The sequence below is a fragment of the Bombina bombina genome, chromosome 2 (assembly GCF_027579735.1).
Source record: "Bombina bombina isolate aBomBom1 chromosome 2, aBomBom1.pri, whole genome shotgun sequence".
NCBI lineage: Eukaryota > Metazoa > Chordata > Amphibia > Anura > Bombinatoridae > Bombina > Bombina bombina.
Window position 1 is genome coordinate 554,493,831 of NC_069500.1, and position 24,786 is coordinate 554,518,616.

The 24,786-nt window shown below is 41.0% G+C and overlaps 1 protein-coding gene across 1 annotated transcript in view; it reads left to right on the forward strand.

Annotated features, from left to right (window-relative positions):
• Positions 1-24,786, forward strand: part of SLC35D2 (solute carrier family 35 member D2) — a 126,618-nt gene that overhangs the window by 77,277 nt on the left and 24,555 nt on the right. The window lies entirely within an intron of this gene.

Below are 24,786 nucleotides of genomic sequence, written 5' to 3' on the forward strand. Positions count from 1 at the left end.
CTGCAGCCCCTTGCATGCATTGCTCCTGTCACTGCTGCTGCGGCGTTCTGGTTTGAGTCTCTGGAAGAGGCCTTTCAGACAGCTACTCCATTGACTGAAATGCCTCTAAGACAGCATGAAGGAACGGCCCCCTATCCAGCAACGGATCTAGTAGGGGGCAGACTTTCTCTCTTCGCCCAGGCGTGGGCAAGAGATGTTCAGGATCCCTGGGCGTTGGAGATCATATCTCAGGGATATCTTCTGGACTTCAAAGCTTCCCCCCCACAAGGGAGATTTCACCTTTCGAGATTTTCTGTAAACCAGATAAAGAAAGAGGCATTCTTACGCTGTGTGCAAGACCTCCTAATAATGGGAGTGATCCATCCAGTTCCACAGATGGAACAAGGACAGGGATTTTATTCAAATCTGTTTGTGGTTCCCAAAAAAGAGGGAACCTTCAGACCAATTTTGGATCTAAAGATCTTAAACAAATTCCTCAGAGTTCCATCGTTCAAAATGGAAACTATTCGGACAATCCTACCTATGATCCAGGAGGGTCAGTACATGACCACAGTGGATTTGAAGGATGCTTACCTTCACATACCGATTCACAAAGATCATCATCGTTTCCTAAGGTTTGCCTTTCTAGACAGGCATTACCAGTTTGTGGCTCTTCCCTTCGGGTTAGCTACAGCCCCAAGAATTTTTACAAAGGTTCTGGGGTCTCTTCTGGCGGTCCTAAGACCGCGGGGCATAGCAGTGGCCCCTTATCTAGACGACATCCTGATACATGCGTCAAACTTCCAAATTGCCAAATCTCATACGGACATAGTGTTGGCATTTCTGAGGTCGCATGGGTGGAAAGTGAACGAGGGAAAGAGTTCTCTATCACCCCTCACAAGGGTTTCCTTCCTAGGAACTCTGATAGATTCTGTAGAAATGAAAATTTACCTGACGGAGTCCAGGTTATCAAAGCTTCTAAATTCCTGCCGTGTTCTTCACAACATTCCGCGCCCTTTGGTGGCTCAGTGCATGGAAGTGATCGGCTTAATGGTAGCGGCGATGGACATAGTGCCATTTGCGCGCCTACATCTCAGACCGCTGCAATTATGCATGCTCAGTCAGTGGAATGGGGATTACACAGTTTTTTCCCCTCTTCTAAATCTGGATCAAGAGACCAGAGATTCTCTTCTCTGGTGGCTATCTCGGGTCCATCTGTCCAAAGGTATGACCTTTCGCAGGCCAGATTGGACAATTGTAACAACAGATGCCAGCCTTCTAGGTTGGGGTGCAGTCTGGAATTCCCTGAAGGCTCAGAGATCGTGGACTCAGGAGGAGAAACTCCTCCTAATAAATATTCTGGAGTTAAGAGCAATATTCAATGCTCTTCTAGCTTGGCCTCAGTTAGCAACCCTGAGGTTCATCAGATTTCAGTCGGACAACATCACGACTGTGGCTTACATCAACCATCAAGGGGGGACCAGGAGCTTCCTAGCAATGTTAGAAGTCTCCAAGATAATTCGCTGGGCAGAGACTCTCTCTTGCCATCTATCAGCGATCCATATCCCAGGTGTAGAGAACTGGGAGGCGGATTTTCTAAGTCGTCAGACTTTTCATCCGGGGGAGTGGGAACTCCATCCGGAGGTGTTTGCTCAATTGGTTCATCGTTGGGGCACACCAGAATTGGATCTCATGGCATCTCGCCAGAACGCCAAGCTTCCTTGTTACGGATCCAGGTCCAGGGACCCAGAAGCGACGCTGATAGATGCTCTAGCAGCACTGTGGTTCTTCAACCTGGCTTATGTGTTTCCACCGTTTCCTCTGCTCCCTCGACTGATTGCCAAAATCAAACAGGAGAGAGCATCGGTGATCTTGATCGCGCCTGCGTGGCCACGCAGGACCTGGTATGCAGACCTGGTGGACATGTCATCCTTTCCACCTTGGCCTCTGCCTCTGATACAAGACCTTCTACTACAAGGTCCTTTCAATCATCCAAATCTAATTTCTCTGAGACTGACTGCCTGGAGATTGAACGCTTGATTTTATCAAGGCGTGGCTTCTCCGAGTCAGTCATTGATACCTTAATACAGGCACGAAAGCCTGTAACCAGGAAAATCTACCATAAGATATGGCGCAAATATCTTCATTGGTGTGAATCCAAGAATTACTCATGGAGTAAGGTTAGGATTCCTAGGATATTGTCCTTTCTCCAAGAGGGTTTGGATAAAGGATTATCAGCTAGTTCTTTAAAGGGACAGATTTCTGCTCTGTCTATCCTTTTGCACAAGCGTCTGGCAGAGGTTCCAGATGTCCAGGCATTTTGTCAGGCTTTGGTTAGAATTAAGCCTGTGTTTAAACCTGTTGCTCCTCCATGGAGCTTAAACTTGGTTCTTAAGGTTCTTCAAGGAGTTCCGTTTGAACCCCTTCATTCCATTGATATCAAACTTTTATCTTGGAAAGTTCTGTTTTTGATGGCTATTTCCTCGGCTCGTAGAGTCTCTGAGTTATCAGCTTTACAATGTGATTCTCCTTATCTGATTTTCCATACAGATAAAGTAGTTCTGCGTACAAAATCTGGGTTTTTACCTAAGGTAGTTTCCAACAAGAATATCAATCAAGAGATTGTTGTTCCATCATTGTGTCCTAATCCTTCTTCAAAGAAGGAACGTCTTTTACATAATTTGGACATAGTCCGTGCTTTAAAGTTTTACTTACAAGCGACTAAAGATTTTCGTCAAACATCTTCCCTGTTTGTTGTTTACTCTGGACAGAGGTGAGGTCAAAAGGCTTCGGCAACCTCTCTTTCTTTTTGGCTTCGGAGTGTAATACGCTTAGCCTATGAGACTGCTGGACAGCAGCCCCCTGAAAGGATTACAGCTCATTCTACTAGAGCTGTGGCTTCCACCTGGGCCTTTAAAAATGAGGCTTCTGTTGAACAGATTTGCAAAGCGGCGACTTGGTCTTCGCTTCATACCTTTTCAAAATTTTACAAATTTGATACTTTTGCTTCTTCGGAGGCTATTTTTGGGAGAAAGGTTCTACAGGCAGTGGTCCCTTCCGTTTAAGTACCTGCCCTGTCCCTCCCTCTATCCGTGTACTTTAGCTTTGGTATTGGTATCCCAGAAGTAATGGATGATCCATGGACTGGATACACCTAACAAGAGAAAACATAATTTATGCTTACCTGATAAATTTATTTCTCTTGTGGTGTATCCAGTCCACGGCCCGCCCTGTCCTTTTAAGGCAGGTCTAAATTTTAAACTACAGTCACCACTGCACCCTATGGTTTCTCCTTTCTCGGCTAGTTTCGGTCGAATGACTGGATATGGCAGTTAGGGGAGGAGCTATATAGCAGCTCTGCTGTGGGTGATCTTTCAACTTCCTGTTGGGAAGGAGAATATACCACAAGTAATGGATGATCCGTGGACTGGATACACCACAAGAGAAATAAATTTATCAGGTAAGCATAAATTATGTTTTTACCTTTAGATCCTGACACCTACACTGAAAATATGAATACCAAACCATATTCTCTGTAGAAAAGCTATGCAAATAGGAGACAATAGCACTAATTATTCTGCCAGTGGGGGAGTGGGGGGTAGGAGAGATGCAGAGAATTTTTTTTATCTGAAATAGCTGGTTGTGCCCAGTCATAATTAGCATTTCAGTACCTAACTATTTTTAGACATTGAAAACATTAGCAGGTCTGCTTTACCTGTAGGCTCAGTCCATTTTTATAGACATGTTTTTCAGAACAACAACAAGCTTTTAATGAGCAAAACCAGATATTTATTTTATAAAGGTGATAAAAGTCTTCGATCCATTACTCCAGGGTATAAAATCCCCCTCCCACTAGGAGGAGGCAAAGATTCAAACCTCAAGAGCTCTATATAACCCATTCCACCTCTATAAAAATTAGTCTTATCTATGCCTCTGCTGGAGGAAGGTGAAGTGTGAAGATGTGCAAATGATTTATTTGTTGAGAGGGGTTCTTAGGTTTAAGGTTCATTTCCCCCCATAATACAGTGTTTACCTGAGGGAAGTCTAGGAGTATAGGTTGTGACTAATTTTTTTCTTTCCAATGAGGTCACTGACCTCCCACTGATGTCGCAGGGAGTTGTATTTTGCCTCCTCCTATATTTGGGCAAGATTATATATGTTTATATATTGCCTTGGGATAGATCATTATTATATTACCCCTTATTTATTTGGAGCAAGGGGCATATTTGATATATATTTATATATTTATATTTGTTGCACCCTCAGAAGCACAAACCTATTTCTTTCTTAAGACACGGTAAGTCCACGGATCATTAATTACTGTTGGGAAAATCACTACTGGCCAGCAGGAGGAGGCAAAGAGCACCACAGCAAAGCTGTTAAAGAGCCATAATACCCAAATGTTTAAACACTTGAAAGTGATGCAGTATAGCTGTAAAAAGCTGACTAGAAAATATCACCTGAACATCTCTATATGAAAAACAGAGATATTTTACCTGAAAAGTTTCTCAGTAGCCACATCCCATTGTAAAGGACTTCTAAGCAGCATATCAGTATGTTTGTCCTGGGACAGAGGAAGGAGCGAGCTTTCGTGCACACTCATCTTATTTCCCTATTCAGTGTAAGGAAGTTTACAATGAAATCTCATGAGAGTTAAGTGAAATCTCATGAGATCACAGTAAAATAGTTCATGACCTCAGCACTGTTGATGCTGATTGGCTGCTGTTCATTTCTTCATTTATTTATTTTTACCTGCAGCTGGGCAGCAGCTGAGTATAACTTTTTACACAGAACTTACTCTGCTCAGCTGAGGAAATTATGAGGAAAAATATCTTCCTTTTTAACATAGAAATGCTCAGGTGATATTTTCCTGTCAGCTTTTTACAGTTATACTGCATCAGTTTCAAGTGATTTAGCATATGAGTATTATGTCCCTTTAAGTATCACTTCCCGTCCCACAACCCCCAGTCATTCTCTTTGCCTCTAGTGCAAGGAGGAGGTAAAGTAATTAGGTGTCTGTATACGATTTTTCTATCAAGATTTTTTTTATTTTGAAACCAGAGCAGGCTTGCTCTGATCTTCCATCTCAAGCTGGGCTTAGCTGTACTCCATGTTAGTCTCTTCAGTAGGGCTGTGGTAGCTTTTTAGCAGTTAGGAACTTGTAAAGTGTGCTTTTCTGCATTTTCCTAAAATGTTGCTGCCCTGGTATAGAAAACCTGAGTAGGTTTACTCTGTCTTTCTTTTTTACACAGGTCTCTGTGAGGAGTGCCATCCTCTCATACTTTGTGAGTCGTCTGACTGCCGGACGGCTAGAATGCAGGTAAGTGCCTTTTATCTTCTAAAAAGATGGGAGATTGAGCACTTTTACATATTCTGCAACTCTGATTGGGACATTATATTCCCTAGTTGGGATATTCTTAGGCAGCGTGCAGGCACTTATGGTGACTTTTAATGAGAGACAGACTGCTTCTCCTTCAGGGGTGAATGAAGGGGTTAATCAGTGTGTAAGGCTCTTTCTTTTTAAAGACACGATGAGTCCACGGATCATCATCCTTATTTGTGGGATATCGCCTCCTGGTCAGCAGGAGGAGGCAAAGAGCACCACAGCAGAGCTTTTAAATAGCTCCTTCCTTCCCTCCCAACTCAGTCATTCTCTTTGCCTAAGTTAGTGATAGGAAGAGGTAAAGTGAGGAAAGACTTTTGTCAGTCTTCCTCTCTGTTTGTAATTTTTTCTGGAAAACGTAAGGGTCAGAAAGCTATGGCTACCTCTCTTTCTTTTTGGTTGAGGAGTATCATCCGATTTGCATGTGAGACTGCTGGACAGCAGCCTCCTGAAAGAATTACAGCTCATTCCACTAGGGCGGTTGCTTCCTCATGGGCATTCAAAAATGAAGCTTCTGTGGAACAGATTTGCAAGGCTGCAACTTGGTCTTCTCTTCACACTTTTTCTAAATTTTACAAATTTGATACTTTTGCCTCGGCTGAGGCTGTTTTTGGGAGAAAGGTTCTTCAAGCAGTGGTGCCTTCCATTTAGGTTCCCTGTCTTGTCCCTCCCTTATCATCTGTGTACTCTAGCTTTGGTATTGTAATCCCACAAGTAAGGATGATGATCCGTGGACTCATCGTGTCTTTAAAAAGAAAAGAAAATTTATGCTTACCTGATAAATTTGTTTCTTTTTAGACATGATGAGTCTGCCCTGTTCTTTTTAAGACAGGGTGTTCTTTTCTTTTACAAGATATGACGAGTCCACGGATTTCATCCTTACTTATGGGATTACACCTCCTGGTCAGCAGGAGGAGGCAAAGAGCACCACAGCAGAGCTGTATATATAGCTCCTCCCTTCCCTCCCACTCCAGTCATTCTCTTTGCCTGTGTTAGTGATAGGAAGAGGTAAAGTGAGGTGTTAGTTTAGATACTTCAATCAAGAGTTTATTATTTTTAAATGGTGCCAGTGTGTACTATTTTTGCTCAAGGGTATAGCAATGGGACCTGTACAGATTCAAGTATGTGTTCTCTGTGACTCCCAGACTGTGTGCTGCCCTGCTTAATATGGTCTTAGCAGATTTTATCTAAGGCCCAGTTTGTTCCCTCAGATTCCTGGAGGAGAAGAAGGACCTCTGGCAGTGTGGGGCGAATTATGCTGTTCCTCAGCATTGAGGTATGTGCAGTCTACCACTTTCTGTGACACTTAGTAACTCAGAAAGGACTGTCGTTTTTCCTCTATGAGCTGGCTCTTTTACCCAAATCTGTGACTTTATATGGTTCTGGGGGGCTACTCTCATATCATTGGGGCATAATGTCATCTGGGGTGTTCTTTAGTAAGAAACGCAATATATTTAACCCCCTTATGTTTTGGGCTGACGCTGGGGATTTTTATCTACACTCAATAACTCTGCTCTAGTTTTTCTCCCTGCAAGGGTTTGTTGCATGCAGACCGGGAGTTTTTTATTTGTATGGAGGACTGGCTCTTTTTATAGTAGGCACTTGTGTTAGGTGCGACATTCTTCCGGCGGTTCCATTTTTGTTTTATTATTGAAGTACTGAGCCGCCCGGGAGTTTTTTGTTTTGGTACACCCACGATGGGCGGGGCACTCTTTCGCGTGCTGGATGAAGCCGCGCAGTGCCTTCCTGGGAGTCGGAAAGATAGTTGACTCCGGTGCTTGTCTGGACCGCGTGGGTACTAGATCCCCGGCGGTTTAGATACTCTGCTGCTCGGATGCTCGTTTTGTCTCTGGGTCATAGGGAGCAGGTAGGCGCCACAGCAGAGCTGTGATTTTATTTTATTTTCAAAGTGTGTAGTTACTATTCAAATTTAGTTTACTTTTTGGATACATAAAACACGATTTTATCTTCCAAAGCCACAAAGCCACAGTTGTGGCTTTACAGTGTACTAAACAAAGGATTTTTTATTTTTATTAAAGGCACAGCCGTTTTTGTTTTGCAACAGTTTTTGTTAAAGGTATATTACATATCTGAATACCATTTTGTTTTTCACTATGGATGATCTTGATGCCAGTACTTGTTCCATGTGTTTAAATGCCAATGTGGAACCCCCACTTACTTTTTGTCCCTCCTGCACTGAGAGGGCATTGCAATGTAGAGAGCAAATTTTCCTTAACAAGGATATACCTAAGGATGTTTCTCAGACTGATGAGACTCAGGGTATGCCGCAACTTTCTCCCCAAGCATCACAGCCTTTAACACCCACTCAAGCGACGCCATGTTCTTCAACTGCATCCACTTCATTCACTCTGCAAGATATGGCTGCAGTTATGTCCTCCACTCTTACATAAGTTTTATCTAAGTTGCCGGTTTTACAGGGAAAAGCAGTAGGACAGAGACCCACGAGGTCCCTGCGACTTCTGATGTTTTAATGGCTATCTCTGATATACCTTCCCAGGGCTCTGAATTGGGGAGTAGGTAGGCCCTGTCTGAGGGGGAATTGTCTGACTCAGGAAGTGCATTACCCCCGACAGAGTCGGAAGTAATTTCCTTCAGATTTAAACTTGAACACCTACGCCTTCTGCTGCAAGAGGCTTTGATGACTCTGGACGACTGCGACTCTATTGTGGTCCCACCAGAGAAATTATGTAAAATGGACAAATACTTAGAGGTCCCTTCTTATTCAGATGTTTTTCCGGTTCCCAAGAGAATTTCGGAGAATTTCCCGTTCTCCCCTTCCCCTATCTTTAAGAAGATGTACCCTATAGCTGACACCATTCGGGATTTTTGGCAAACGATCCCTAAGGTGGAGGGAGCTATCTCTACCCTGACTAAGCGTACGACTATCCCTATAGAGGACAGTTGTGCTTTCAAAGACCCTATGGATAAAAAGTTGGAGGGTCTTCTAAAAAAGCTATATGTTCATCAAGGGTTTCTATTACAACCAACGGCCTGCATTGTAACAGTCACAACTGCGGCTGCCTTTTGGTTTGACTCCCTAGAAGAGTCTCTGAAGACTGAGACTCCTTTAGAAGAAATAATGGATAGAATTAAGGCCCTTAAGCTGGCTAATTCTTTTATTACAGATGCCGCCTTTCAGATAGCCAAATTGGCAGCTAAGAATTCAGGATTTTCCATTTTAGTGCGCAGAGCCTTATGGTTAAAATCTTGGTCCGCGGATGTGTCCTCTAAATCAAAGCTTTTGGCTATTCCATTCAAGGGAAAGACCCTATTCAGGCCTGATTTGAAAGAAATAATTTCTGATATTACGGGAGGTAAGGGTCATCTCCTCCCTCAAGACAAAACATCTAAGCAAAGGGGACGACAGAGTAAATTTCGTTCCTTTCGTAATTTCAAAGGAGTCCCCTCTTCCTCTGCCGCTAAACAGGAAGGGAACTTTCCTCAAGCCAAAGCCATCTGGAGACCCAACCAGGCTTGGAACAAGGGTAAACAACCCAAGAAGCCCGCTGCTGCTCCCAAGACAGCATGAAGGGGTGGCCCCCGATCTGGGACCAGATCTAGTTGGGGGCAGACTTTCTCTCTTTGTCCAGGCTTGGATAAGAGACGTTCAGGATTCCTGGACACTGGAAATCGTGTCTCAAGGGTATCAACTGGAGTTAAAATAATTCCTTCCCAAGGGGAAGGTTTCTTCTTTCACGATTGTCTGTAGACCAGATAAAAAGAGAGGCGTTCTTACGTTGTGTAAAAGACCTCTCCACTATGGGAGTAATTTGTCCCATTCCAATACAGGAACAGGGGCAGGGGTTATACTCAAATCTTTTTGTGGTTCCAAAAAAATAGGGAACGTTCCAACCCATTTTAGATCTCAAGAGTCTAAACAAGTTTCTCAGAGTCCCATCGTTCGAGATGGAGACTATTCGGACAATTCTTCTATTGATCCAGGAGGGTCAATATATGACTACCGTGGACTTAAAGGATGCATATCTTCATATTCCTATCCACAGAGATCATCACCAGTTTGCCTTTCTGGACAAACATTTTCAGTGTGTGGCCCTTCCTTTCGGGTTGGCCACGGCACCCAGGATCTTCACGAAGGTTCTAGGGTCTCTGCTGGCGGTTCTCAGACCGCAGGGCATTGCAGTGGTGCCTTATCTGGACGATATTTTGATCCAGGCGTCGTCTTATCAGCTGACAAAGTCTCATACCGACATTGTCCTATCCTTTCTAAGGACTCACGGGTGGAAGGTGAATCTAGAAAAGAGTTCATTAATTCCACACACAAGGAAGGGTTCCTTTCCTGGGAACTCTAATAGACTCTATATCCATGAAAATCTTTTTGACAGAAGTCAGAAAGTTAAAGATTCTGAATACATGCCGAACCCTTCAGTCCAATCCTCGACCATCAGTGGCTCAGTGCATGGAGGTAATTGGATTGATGGTGGCGGCTATGGACATCATTCCGTTTGCTCATTTTCATCTCAGACCTCTACAACTGAGCATGCTCAGGCAGTGGAATGGAGATTATGCAAATTTGTCTCCTCAGATAGATCTGGATCAGGAGACAAGAGACTCTCTTCTTTGGTGGTTGTCGCCGGATCATCTGTCCCAAGGGACATGCTTCTGCAGACCCTCATGGGTGATGGTGACAACGGACGCCAGTCTACTAGGTTGGGGTGCAGTCTGGAATTCCCTGAAGTCTCAGGTTGTGTGGACTCTGTCGGAGTCTCTACTTCCAATCAGTATTCTGGAATTGAGAGCAATATTCAATGCACTTCAGGCTTGGCCTCAGTTGGCTTCGGCCAAAGTCATCCGGTTTCAGTTGGACAACATCACTACTGTGGCTTACATCAATCATCAGGGAGGAACAAGGAGTTCCTTAGCAATGACAGAAGTATCCAAAATAATTTGGTGGGCGGAGGCTCACTCTTGTTATCTGTCAGCAATCTACATCCCAGGAGTGGACAACTGGGAAGCGGATTTTTTGAGCAGACAGACGTTTCATCCGGGGGAATGGGAACTCCATCCGGAGGTCTTTGCCACCCTGATTCTCAGATGGGGCGGACCGGAGCTGGATCTTATGGCATCTCACCAGAATGCCAAGCTCCCGAGATACGGATCCAGGTCCAGGGATCCTCAGGCCGAACTGATAGATGCCTTGGCAGTGCCTTGGTCATTCAACCCAGCTTATGTGTTTCCACCGCTTGCTCTCCTTTCCCAGGGTGATTGCTCGGATCAAACAGGAGAGGGCTTCAGTGATTCTCATCGCTCCTGCGTGGCCTCGCAGGACTTGGTATGCTGATCTGGTGGACATGTCCTCTCTGCCACCGTGGAAGCTTCCATTGAGGCAGGACCTTCTCATTCAGGGACCCTTCCATCATCCGAATCTAGTTTCTCTGCAGCTGACTGCCTGGAGATTGAACGCTTGATTTTATCTAAGTGAGGGTTCTCTGATTCGGTCATTGATACCTTTATTCAGGCACGTAAGCCTGTTACTAGAAAAATGTACCATAAGATATGGCTTAAATATCTTTATTGGTGCGAATCCAAGGGCTACTCATGGAGTAGGGTTAGGATTCACAGGATTTTATCTTTTCTCCAAGAAGGATTGGAGAAAGGGTTGTCAGCAAGTTCCTTAAAGGGACAGATTTCTGCTTTGTCTATTTTGCTACACAAACGTCTGTCAGATGTTCCAGATGTTCAATCTTTTTGTCAGGCTCTGACTAGAATCAGGCCTGTGTTTAGACCAATTGCTCCTCCTTGGAGTTTGAATTTAGTTCTTAATGTTCTTCAAGGGGTTCCGTTTGAACCTATGCATTCCATAGATATTAAGTTGTTATCTTGGAAAGTTTTATTTTTGGTTGCTATTTCTTCTGCTTGCAGAGTTTCTGAGCTTTCAGCTTTACAATGTGATTCTCCTTATCTTATTTTCCATTCTGATAAGGTGGTCTTACGTACCAAACCGGATTTCCTCCCTAAGGTTAATCAGGAAATTGTTGTTCCTTCCTTGTGTCCTAATCCTTCTTCTAAGAAGGAGCGTCTGTTACATAACTTGGACGTGGTCCGTGCCCTGAAGATTTACTTGCAGGCAACTAAAGATTTTCGTCAATCATCTTCATTATTTGTTGTTTTTTCTGGAAAACGTAGGTGCCAGAAAGCTACGGCTACCTCTCTTTCTTTTTGGCTGAAGAGTATCATCCGTTTGGCATATGAGACTGCTGGACAGCAGCCTCCTGAAATAATTACGGCTCATTCTACTAGGGCTGTGGCTTCCTCATGGGCATTTAAAAATGATGCTTCTGTTGAACAGATTTGCAAGGCTGCAACTTGGTCGTCTCTTCACACTTTTTCGAAATTTTACAAATTTGATACTTTTCCTCGTCTGAGGCTGTTTTTGGGAGAAAGGTTCTTCAAGCAATGGTGCCTTCCGTTTAGGTTCCTGTCTTGTCCCTCTCTTTCATCAATGTCCTATCGCTTTGGTATTGTATCCCATAAGTAAGGATGAAATCCGTGGACTCATCATATCTTGGAAAAGAAAAGGAAATTTATGCTTAACTGATAAATTTATTTCTTCTACGATATGACGAGTCCACGGCTCACCCTGTCATTTTCTAAGACAGGTCTTTATTTTTGTTAAACTTCAGTCACCTCTGCACCTTGGCTTTTCCTTTCTCTTCCTAACTTCGGTCGAATGACTGGAGTGGGAGGGAAGGGAGGAGCTATATATACAGCTCTGCTGTGGTGCTCTTTGACTCCTCCTGCTGACCAGGAGGCATAATCCCATAAGTAAGGATGAAATCCGTGGACTCGTCATATCGTAAAAGAAATAAATTTATCAGGTAAGCATAAATTTTCTTTTTCTTTAAAGTGTATTATTAGAAAATAGATATGAATTTTATAATTTATTTTTTGCAGACTTGTCTTTTATGGAATTCCCTAGTCAGGGAGAGGTTTGTTTTTCACTATCGGCTGGAAGCACGCGCTTTATTAAGCACTGCTTACTCCTCAGGCCGATTTGTCTCTCCCTCCTGTCTTTTCCATTCCTAGTTGGAGCGGTGTCGATGGTGTTGTCTGTCTGTTTAGAGAGCTTAGTGCTCCGTTTTTTTCTCTCTGAACCTGAGATCTAGGTTTTCATGTTCGCTCCCTCTAGAGTTTCAGGCACCATGTTGCTCCGCATCTTCCTTACTCGGGTATGAAGCGGCCGCGCCATTTTCACTGCGCTCTGCTCTTGGTCACGTGACCCCGCCTCCCTTCTCCGTGATCGGAGAAGTGAGGGTTTCTGTCCCTGTGTGCTACGGCATATGTAGTAAAGGAAACTTCCTTTTATCTAGGTGATTCAGTAACATTTTTACCATCTCCTAAAAGCCCTTAATGTGACAATATAGTATATTAAGTCCTTATATATGTTATGGGCAGTTTGATTAAACTCCTTAAAGTGACAGTTTGTATATTTTATGGTAGCTTAATCTATATTGTAAGCATTTCTTTTACTGCTTTAGTTCTAGACATTCTTTATATATTTTAAACTGACTAAACAATTTTTTATTGTTTCTTTTGCGTTTGTTCTTGGAGTTTAATGGTTGCTCCTATGGACACGTCTGCTCTGACCTGCATTATAGAGTATTAATGAAAAACTTAAAGGAAACTTCCTTTATTTTCTCTGAGCCCTATGTCACTCAGGATGATACTGTCTAGGCAATGCCACAGTTTTTTCCTTAACGTCCCAAACCTTTATGACTTCACATGCAGTACCCTGCGGTTCCTCTCAATTTCCTGGAGGAGTGTTTTTGCCTGCAGATTTTGCAGCTCAGGTATCCTCTGCGATATCTGCGGCTTTATCTGCTTTTTCTATCCTTCAGGGAAATCTCAAGAGGACATTTAAAGGATTCAGATAGTAAGGTTTCTGTTCCTCATTCTGCTACATGGTTGCGCTCTCTCAGGAGGAGAATTCGACGGTAGTTTCTGTGGGTAAAATCTCAGATTTGGACAGTTTAATTCCTTCATCTGACGCTGAAGTGGTCTCCTTCAGATGTATGCTTGCACACCTCGTGTACTGTTAAAGGAGGTTTTTGGCTACTTGGATGACATCGATACCCCTGTCATTGTCAACCTTTGAAAATTGGTGAATTTGCCATTTCTATGATTCTTCTTCCTATGAGGAAGTGTTTCTAGATGTACCTTGGATTTTGCACAGGACTAGGCGAAGCAGCGATACCTTCTTCATGTCTACCGTCCTTTAAAGGATTTTCTGTCGCTGTCTCCATTAAAGTGCACAGTGTCCTAAGTAGAAGGGAGTTGTCTCCTACAGTTCAGGAACTTTGATCCCTTTGGAGTAGCTGCTCCTTTATAGATCCTTGGATATGAAGCTGGAGGTCTATTTGTTCATTTAGAGCAATGCCTTGTCTTATTAGACTTGCTGTGCTAGTCCGCCGAGCATTGTGGCTGACATCTTGGTCAGCTGAGAAGACTACATGTGGTTTTGCAGTACAGCATAGGGTTTTTAATTCTGCTGTTGCAGGTTCAATATTCGTTTCCTCCAAGTCCACGCTTCTGGCGTTTTGTTTCAAGGATGAGACCTTGTTTGGACTTGGTCTGACAGTATTATACTCTGACTTTCGGACCACACATCAAGAGGGTAAGACTAAAGGAAAAGCTTTTCTTTTCCTTTTTTCTATAGGGTCATATCTTCGAACCTAACCTAATTTAGCCCAATCTAAAAATTCCTCCCAGGGGAAGATTTCTCCTTCTAGAGTATCTGCATTCTAGGTATGATAAGAGGCATTTCTTGAACTGGGTTCAGGATTTTCCTCTCTGGGAGTGATAGTTCCAGTCCCAGTCTGGTAACGGGATCTAGGTGTTTAAAAGATCTAAGGTCACAGATTCAAATCCTGACAGGGTCGACTCAATCCTTCATTAAATTGGGTAATAATAACAACTATTACTAAAAAAGGTTATAAAAAAGGTTCTAGCCTTCAGTGGTATCCATCTCCTTTGGTTCCAGAGGGCCTGTTCATAACAAACATAGTCCGGATGGATGTGTACTTTGTTCCCATAATAGGGATCATCTCAAGTTTTTGAGTTGCTTCTTCATAGAAAGATTTTTCGGTCTTGGGGTATTCATGGGAGTCTTTCTGAACAATATATGGTTCAGGCGCCATTCACGCATCTAGCAGAATCTCACACAAGATTTTGTTGGCGCTTTCTCGTTCCCACGGTTGGAAGATCAATCTGGGGAAAAGGTCTCTTGTTCTGACTACAAGATTGACCTTCTTAGGAACCGTTATAGATTCTCTATGTATGAACATTTTTCTGATAGAGGTCAGAAGAGCCAAGATTCTGTCTGCTTGCCTGTCCCTTCAGTCGGGGACACGGCCATCAGTGGCCCAATGCATGGAGGTAATTGGGTCGATGGTGGCTTTCATGGACATAGTTTGCTCGGTTCCTTTTGAGACCTTTTGAGTTGCTCCACCTTAGAGCTTTACCCTTGTTATTAAGGTTTTTCACCTGGCTCCGTTTGAGCATATGCATTCCATAGATATTAAGTTATTACCTTGAAGGTTTTGTTTCTTACTGCTATTTCTTCTGCTCAGAGAGTTTCTGAACTCTCAACTTTGCAGGGTGATTCTTCTTATCTCATATTTCATGCAGATAAGGAACTTCTCCGTACCAAGTTTGGTTTTCTTCCTAGGTTGTTTCGGACAGAACTATTAATCAGGAAATTGTTGTTCCCTCTCTCTGTCCTAATCATTCTTTTCGTAAGGAGTGTGGTTGCACAAATTAGATGTTGTGCTGGTTCTTAAATTCTATCTGCAGGCTGCAAAGGATTTTGTCAGTCTTCTGCATTGTTTGTTGCTTATCTGGTAAACGTAAAGGCCAGAAAGCTGCTGCCATTTCTATTTCTCTCTGGTTGCGAAGTTTATTCGTATGGCTTTTGAGACTGCTGGACAGCAGCCTCCTGAGAGAATTTCAGTTCATTCCACTAGGGCAGTGTCTTCTTCTTGGGCCTTCAAGAATGAGGCCTCTGTAGAACAGATTTGTAAGGCTGTAGCTTGGTCTTCATTACACACTTTTTCTAAATTCTAAAAAATTGATACTTTTGCCTCGGCTGAGGGTTTTTTTTGGGAGAAAGGTTCTGCAGGCAGTGGTACCTTCTGTTTAGGTTACCTGTCTTGCCCTCCCTTATCATCTGTGTCCTCTTATCTTGGGTATTGATTCCCAACAGTAATTGATGATCTGTGGACTCACTGTGTCTTAAGAAAGAAAACAAAATTTATGCTTACCTGATAAATTTCTGTCTTTCTTGACACAGTGAGTCCACGGCCCTCCCTGTTTTTTCAGACAGTTTTATTATATAAACCTCACGCACCTCTGCACCTTGTGTTATTTCCTTTCTCTCCGTTTCCTTCGGTCGAATAACTGGGGGTTGTGGGAAGGGAAGTGATACTTAACAGCTTTGCTGTGGTGCACTTTGCCTCCTCCTGCTGGCTAGGAGTGATATTCCCAACAGTAATTGATGATCCATGGAATCACTGTGTCAAGAATAAAATAAATTTATCAGGTAAGCATACATTTTTATTTTTTGATGCCTATGTGTGCGCTCACGTGTGCGCTAGTTTTTGGCGCATTTTTCCTCCTAAAGTTGGTGCATCATGTTTTGATGTAAAGTTTCTTAGGAGGGGTAATGTATTCCCTCTCTTTTACAGCTCTTTCTTTTTGGGATATTTATCATAATTTTTATTCTGGAAGCTTCTGATTCTGTCCTACTTTGGATGCTAAAGTATCTAAACACTTTTATAACCAGTGTTAAATATGTTATTATACGTAAGCTGAGGTATTTCCCCCAGCAATTTTTATGTTCTGATGGATCAAGACCAATTTAATACTGTTCTTGCTTCCAAAGGTACATTCTTATATAATATAATTATTTATTATTATTATTATTTATACTTAATGACTTTTTTTAGTTTTATGCTTAAATTTAGTTTCTTGTTTCTATCCCTAAATTTGTGTCTCCCTTACTTAGGCCTAGATTTGGAGTTTGGCGGTAGCCGTGAAAACCAGCGTTAGAGGCTCCTAACGCTGGTTTTAGGCTACCGCCGGTATTTGGAGTCATTCAAAAAAGGGTCTAACGCTCACTTTTCAGCCGCGACTTTTCCATACCGCAGATCTCCTTACGTCAATTGCGTATCCTATCTTTTCAATGGGATCTTTCTAACTCCGGTATTTAGAGTCGTGGCTGAAGTGAGCGTTAGAAATCTAACGACAAAACTCCAGCCGTAGAAAAAAGTCAGTAGTTAAGAGCTTTCTGGGCTAACGCCGGTTCATAAAGCTCTTAACTACTGTGCCCTAAAGTACACTAACACCCATAAACTACCTATGTACCCCTAAACCGAGGTCCCCCCACATCGCCGACACTCGATTAAAATTTTTTAACCCCTAATCTGCCGACCGCCACCTACTTTATCCTTATGTACCCCTAATCTGCTGCCCCTAACACCGCTGACCCCTATATTATATTTATTAACCCCTAATCTGCCCCCCACAACGTCGCCGCCAGCTACCTACACTTATTAACCCCTAATCTGCCGTCCGCACGCCGCCGCCAGCTACATTATAGCTATGTACCCCTAATCTGCTGCCCTAACATCGCCGACCCCTATATTATATTTATTAACCCCTCACCTGCCCCCCACAACGTCGCCGCCACCTACCTACAATAATTAACCCCTAATCTGCTGACCGCAAAGAGCCGCCACCTACATTATAGCTATGTACCCCTAATCTGCTGCCCCTAACACCGCCGACCCCTATATTATATTTATTAACCCCTAATCTGCCCTCCCTAACATCGCCGACACCTAACTTCAATTATTAACCCCTAATCTGCCGACCGAATCTCGCCGCTATTCTAATAAATGTATTAACCCCTAAAGCTAAGTCTAACCCTAACACTAACACCCCCTAAATTAAATATAATTTAAATCTAACGAAATTAATTAACTCTTATTAAATAAATTATTCCTATTTAAAGCTAAATACTTACCTGTAAAATAAATCCTAATATAGCTACAATATAAATTATAATTATATTATAGCTATTTTAGGATTAATATTTATTTTACAGGTAACTTTGTATTTATTTTAACCAGGTACAATAGCTATTAAATAGTTAAGAACTATTTAATAGCTAAAATAGTTAAAATAATTACCAAATTACCTGTAAAATAAATCCTAACCTAAGTTACAATTAAACCTAACACTACACTATCAATAAATTAATTAAATACAATACCTACAAATAACTACAATGAAATAAACTAACTAAAGTACAAAAAATAAAAAAGAACTAAGTTACAAAAAATAAAAAAATATTTACAAACATAAGAAAAATATTACAACAATTTTAAACTAATTACACCTACTCTAAGCCCCCTAATAAAATAACAAAGCCCCCCAAAATAAAAAATGCCCTACCCTATTCTAAATTACAAAAGTTCAAAGCTCTTTTACCTTACCAGCCCTGAACAGGGCCCTTTGCGGGGTATGCCCCAAAGAATTCAGCTATTTTGCCTGTAAAAAAAACATACACTACCCCCCCAACATTACAACCCACCACCCACATACCCCTAATCTAACCCAAACCCCCCTTAAATAAACCTAACACTAAGCCCCTGAAGATCTTCCTACCTTATCTTCACCTCACCGGGTATCACCGATCGGTCCTGGCTTCAAAATCTTCATCTAAGCCCAAGCCGGGGCTAAACTTCCATCATCCGACGGCTGAAGAAGTCCAGAAGAGGCTCCAAAGTCTTCATCCTATCCGGGAAGAAGAGTAGATCCGGACCGGCAACCATCATCTTCCAAGCGGCATCTTCTATCTTCATCCGATGAGGACCGGCTCCATCTTGAAGACCTCCACCGCGGACCCATCTTCTTCCGACGACGACTTCCCGACGAATGATGGTTCCTTTAAGGGGCGTCATCCAAGATGGCGTCCCTCGAATTCCGATTGGCTGATAGGATTCTATCAGCCAATCGGAATTAAGGTAGGAATATTCTGATTGGCTGATGGAATCAGCCAATCAGAATCAAGTTCAATCCGATTGGCTGATCCAATCAGCCAATCGGATTGAACTTGATTCTTATTGGCTGATTCCATCAGCCAATCAGAATATTCCTACCTTAATTCCGATTGGCTGATAGAATCCTATCAGCCAATCGGAATTCGAGGGACGCCATCTTGGATGACGTCATTTAAAGGAACCGTCATTCGGCGAGTAGGCGTCGGGAGAAGAGGATGTTCCGCGTCGGATGGAAGATGATGGCTCCCGAAGAAAGAAGATTGAAGATGCCGTTGATAGAAGACTTCATCCGGATCATGGACCTCTTCAGCTCCCGCTTGGATGAAGACTTCAGCCGGATCATGGACCTCTTCAGCTCCCGCTTGGATGATGACTTCAGCCGGATCATGGACCTCTTCAGCCCCCCGCTTGGGCTTGGATCAGGACATCAGAGGAGCTCTTCTGGATCGATCGGTGAACCTGGTATGGTGAAGACAAGGTAGGAAGATCTTCAGTGGCTTAGTGTTAGGTTTATTTAAGGGGGGTTTGGGTTAGATTAGGGGTATGTGGGTGGTGGGTTGTAATGTTGGGGGGTATTGTATGTTTTTTTTACAGGCAAAAGAGCTGAACTTCTTGGGGCATGCCCTGCAAAGGGCCCTGTTCAGGGCTGGTAAGGTAAAAGAGCTTTGAACTTTAGTAATTTAGAATAGGGTAGGGCATTTTTTTTATTTTGGGGGTCTTTGTTATTTTATTAGGGGGCTTAGAGTAGGTGTAATTAGTTTAAAATTGTTGTAATATTTTTCTAATGTTTGTAAATGTTTTTTTATTTTTTGTAACTTAGTTCTTTTTTATTTTTTGTACTTTAGTTAGTTTATTTCATTGTATTTATTTGTAGGAATTGTATTTAATTTATTTATTGATAGTGTAGTGTTAGGTTTAATTGTAGATAATTATAGGTATTTTTTTTTATTTATTTATTGATAGTGTAGTGTTAGGTTTAATTGTAACTTAGGTTAGGATTTATTTTACAGGTAAATTTGTAATTATTTTAACTATTTTAGCTATTAAATAGTTCTTAACTATTTAATAGCTATTGTACCTGGTTAAAATAAATACAAAGTTACCTGTAAAATAAATATTAATCCTAAAATAGCTATAATATAATTATAATTTATATTGTAGCTATATTAGGATTTATTTTACAGGTAAGTATTTAGCTTTAAATAGGAATAATTTATTTAAGAAGAGTTAATTAATTTCGTTAGATTTAAATTATATTTAATTTAGGGGAGTGTTAGTGTTAGGGTTAGACTTAGCTTTAGGGGTTAATACATTTATTAGAATAGCAGTGAACTCCAGTCGGCAGATTAGGGGTTAATAATTGAAGTTAGGTGTCGGCGATGTTAGGGAGGGCAGATTAGGGGTTAATACTATTTATTATAGGGTTAGTGAGGCGGATTAGGGGTTAATAACTTTATAATAATAGCGGTGCGGTCCGCTCGGCAGATTAGGGGTTAATAAGTGTAGGCAGGTGGAGGCGACGTTGTGGGGGCAGATTAGGGGTTAATAAATATAATATAGGGGTCGGCGGTGTTAGGGGCAGCAGATTAGGGGTACATAGGGATAATGTAAGTAGCGGCGGTTTACGGAGCGGCAGATTAGGGGTTAAAAATAATATACAGGGGTCAGCGATAGCGGGGGCGGCAGAATAGGGGTTAATAAGTGTAAGGTTAGGGGTGTTTAGACTCGGGGTCAATGTTAGAGTGTTAGGTGCAGACGTAGGAAGTGTTTCCCCATAGCAAACAATGGGGCTGCGTTAAGAGCTTTTTTGCAGTTGTTAGGTTTTTTTTCAGCTCAAACAGCCCCATTGTTTCCTATGGGGGAATCGTGCACGAGCACGTTTTTTAAGCTGTCCGCTTCCGTAAGCAACTCTGGTATCGAGAGTTGCAGTGGCGTTAAATATGCTGTACGCTCCTTTTTTGGAGCCTAACGCAGCCATTCTGTGGACTCTCAATACCAGAGTTATTTTAAAGGTGCGGCCAGAAAAAAGCCAGCGTTAGCTACGCGGGTCGTTACTGACAAAACTCTAAATCTAGCCGTTAGAGAATTCTCTCTTTGGGGATATGAATTTGATATCATATTATTTATTATAATGAAGTCTTCTGATCGTGTCCCTAATCCTACTTGGGTAGCTGTTGTTTAAGATGTTTATTGTATACAAGCATCCTTATCCTTAAGAGCTTAATTTATTCGAGGATTTTACTTTTTATGCATTTTTCTACTTGCCTGTAGTTTTATGCTATTATTGAATTTTCTGATTCTGTCCTGAATTTGACTTATAAGCTAGGTCCTCTGAACACTTTCCTTCCAATAATAATTGTGTTTATTGCTAAGTTGAGGTATCGCCTCCAGCATATTTTTTGTGGCCTATGTTTATTAACAACTTAACATAGGAGTGAGGCGGGTGGGAACCTGTGGAGGTTATGTCCTCTTTTTTTCCTTAGATTTTATTGTTTAATTTGTGTTTTAATCCACTGAGGTTTTATTCCCTGTCATTGTTTTTAAGAAGGTTTCCAGGGAATGGTCTAAGTCAGGTAATTCTTTTTATCCTTCTGCAAGTTTTTTTTATTTTTATATGTCTTATCTGCCTTTGTTTATTGTACTTTAGGATTACTTTTTCCCTGGTAAATAGTACCTTGTGTATGAACCTTTTGTATTTAAAGTTGGAGTCCTTATATAGAAGGGCATTTTCTGTAAGCAGGCTGTTTATTTTGATCAGCTTGCCTTGTTGCTGATGTTTCTGCTGCTTTAGTTTAATAGTCTTTCTGAGCAGTTTTTGTTTGATTCTGCTAGTTTACATTTTCTGGACTTTTTGGGTTTTCTTAATTGTGCTAATCCATTTATTTGTGTTGCTGTTTCTGTCATTATTTTAACTATAGTCAGACATATGTCCTTGGCAGTTATTTTTTAAGAATTGTATGGTTGTTTGCTGTTATGGTGTTTTTAATCTAGACTTTGGGGTCGATTTATCAAGCTCCGTATGGAGCTTGAAGACCCTTGTTTCCGGCGACCGCTGCTCTATAACTTGTCCGCCTGCTCTGAGGCCGCGGACAGAAATTATTTGATCGGGTTGATTGACACCCCCTGCTAGCGGACGATTGGCTGCTAATCTGTAGGGGGCAGCATTGCACCAGCAGTTCACAAGAACTGCTAGTGCAATGATACATTTATCATTTATCGATGTTCAGCGGACATGATACGCTACATAGTTTCATGTCTGCTCGCACTATGTTAAATATACCCCTTTAACTCTTTAATTTTTGGTGAAAGAAATTGTTTGGATTATATTACTGTTCCTTTTGGACCTAGATAAAGCCAGATAAAACTAGTTTCTAAGTTATATTTGGATTAGGCTTTAATGGCCAGGACATCTATTTTAACTTTTGCTTGTGGGTATTCCAGTTCCATTGTTGGAATAAGGGTCACTTATTTGTATGTTCTTTTTCATTAAGAACATTATCAGTTTCTGAGATGTCTTTTTTGGACAAGCATTCACAGTTGGTTGCTTTATCATTTGGTTTTGCTACAGTTCCTAGACTTTTTTTTTTGCCGATTTCTGGTGCCCTTTTGTCTAGAACAAAACTCTGGGTGTTGCAGTGTTTTTCTGTTCAGTTCTTATTTTATTTAAAGGGACTGTCTACTCCCAGAATTTTTGTTGTTTTAAAAAGATAGATAATCCCTTTATTAACCATTCCCAGTTTTGCATAACCCACACTGTTATATTAATACACTTTTTACCTCTGTGATAACCTTGTATCTAAGTCTCAGTTCTTTTGACAGACTTGCATTTTAGCCAATCATTGCTGACTCATAAATAACTCCACGGAAGTGAGCACAATGTTATCTATATGGCACACACAAACTAGCACTGTCTAGCTGTGAAAAACTATCAAAATGCACTGAGATAAGAGGTGACCTTCAAGGGTTTAGAATTTAGCATATGAGGCTACCTAGGATTAACTTCAACAACGAATACCAAAGGAACAAAGCAGGTTTAATGATAAAAGTACATTTGAAAGTTGTTTAAAATTGCATGCCCTGTCTGTATCATGAAAGTTTAATTTCTTTCATGTAATTAGCAAGAGTCCATGAGCTAGTGACGTATGGGATATACATTCCTACCAGGAGGGGCAAAGTTTCGCAAACCTAAAAATGCCTATAAATACACCCCTCACCACACCCACAAATCAGTTTTACAAACTTTGCCTCCTATGGAGGTAGTGAAGTAAGTTTGTGCTAGATTCTACGTTGATATGCGCTCCGCAGCAGGTTGGAGCCCGGTTTTCCTCTCAGCGTGCCGCGAATGTCAGAGGGATGTGAGGAGAGTATTGCCTATTTGAATTCAATGATCTCCTTCTACGGGGTCTATTTCATAGGTTCTCTGTTATCGGTCGTAGAGATTCATCTCTTACCTCCCTTTTCAGATCGACGATATACTCTTATATATACCATTACCTCTACTGATTCTCGTTTCAGTACTGGTTTGGCTTTCTACTACTTGTAGATGAGTGTCCTGGGGTAAGTAAGTCTTATTTTCTGTGACACTCTAAGCTATGGTTGGGCACTTTTATATAAAGTTCTAAATATATGTGTTCAAACATTTATTTGCCTTGACTCAGGATGTTCAACATTCCTTATTTCAGATAGTCAGTTTCATATTTGGGATAATGCATATGAATTAATCAATTTTTTTCTTACCTTAAAATTTGACTTTTTCCCTGTGGGCTATTAGGCTCGCGGGGGCTGAAAATGCTTCATTTTATTGCGTCATTCTTGGCGCGGACTTTTTTGGCACAAATTTTTTTTTTTGTTTCCGGCGTCATACGTGTCGCCGGAAGTTGCGTCATTTTTTTGACGTTTTTTTGCGCCAAAAGTGTCGGCGTTCCGTATGTGGCGTCATTTTTGGCGCCAAAAGCATTTAGGCGCCAAATAATGTGGGCGTCTTTTTTGGCGCTAAAAAATATGGGCGTCACTATTGTCTCCACATTATTTAAGTCTCATTATTTATTGCTTCTGGTTGCTAGAAGCTTGTTCACTGGCATTTTTTTCCCATTCCTGAAACTGTCATTTAAGGAATTTGATCAATTTTGTTTTATATGTTGTTTTTTCTATTACATATTGCAAGATGTCTCCGTTTGTCCCTGAGTCAGAAGCCACTTCTGGAAAAATGCTTAACTGAGTTTCAGTTCTACCAAAGCTAAGTTCATTTATTTTAAATGTTATAAATGTTTATCTCTAGCTATGGTTTGTAATAAGTTATTATGATATACTTTTACATGCAGATTCCATTAGTATTTATGCTTTATACATTTCCATTCTTAAGTGCAAGAAATGTTTAGAAGATTTATAAGAAATATTTTTTCTGATTAAGGCTATGTCTGACTTCGTGCCTTCTAATACGATTTTTAGGTCTTTTTCACTTCTTTTTTAATTATTGAAGTTTCAAATGACCAACAACATACTGATTTATCCTTCTCTGATGATGTTTTTTTCTCTTTAAGAAATTCTCTTCATCAGATATTGACACTAACAAATCTACTTTTTTATATAATTTTTTTATTATTAAAGTACATTTGTTCTTTGTTGAAGAGGTGTTGATTATTTTGGATATTAAGGTAACTAGTTCTTTAAGACTAGCTGACACTATTTCTGCCTTTTTATTTCTTCTGTGATTTCAGAGGTTTTCTTTCCAATTCCCCATACTAGGGAATGGAATAGGCTGAGAATTGTCTTTTATTTTTAAACTATATTCTTTGTCAGCAGTTAAATTCAATTTGGAGGGTTCTCCAATTTATTGGAGCTATCTCTACTCCTACTAATTATGCTATTGTTTGTTTTTATAGCAAAATAGTATTTATTTTCCTTTATATAGTTGTATCTTATTTTTGGAAAATTATTTAGTTTCAGGTACTTTTCTTGGTCCTGTGATATTGCAATTGCTTAATTTTTTCTGTTTACTTTAAGATCAAGTATCAGATCATGATTTATTTTAGCATTGTTAAGGGACAACATTTACTAGACTAGGTGCCGTTGCATTTGTCTTGTTGTTTTGCATTTTGCAAGTCCTCTGTTTTGACTGGTCCTTTAAACTGGACTATCATGCTAATGATTTAATTTCTGTCTTCATTTTATTGAATATATTCGCAAATGAGGGTTAATCTATGTCTTTAGCTATTTTAGCTAGAAGAATTCTGTGATTTAAAAAATAAATAAATAAATCCATATTTCTTTTGTTCTAAGATAATCAATTATAATTGGATTAAATTCTTAACTGTTACTATGGGC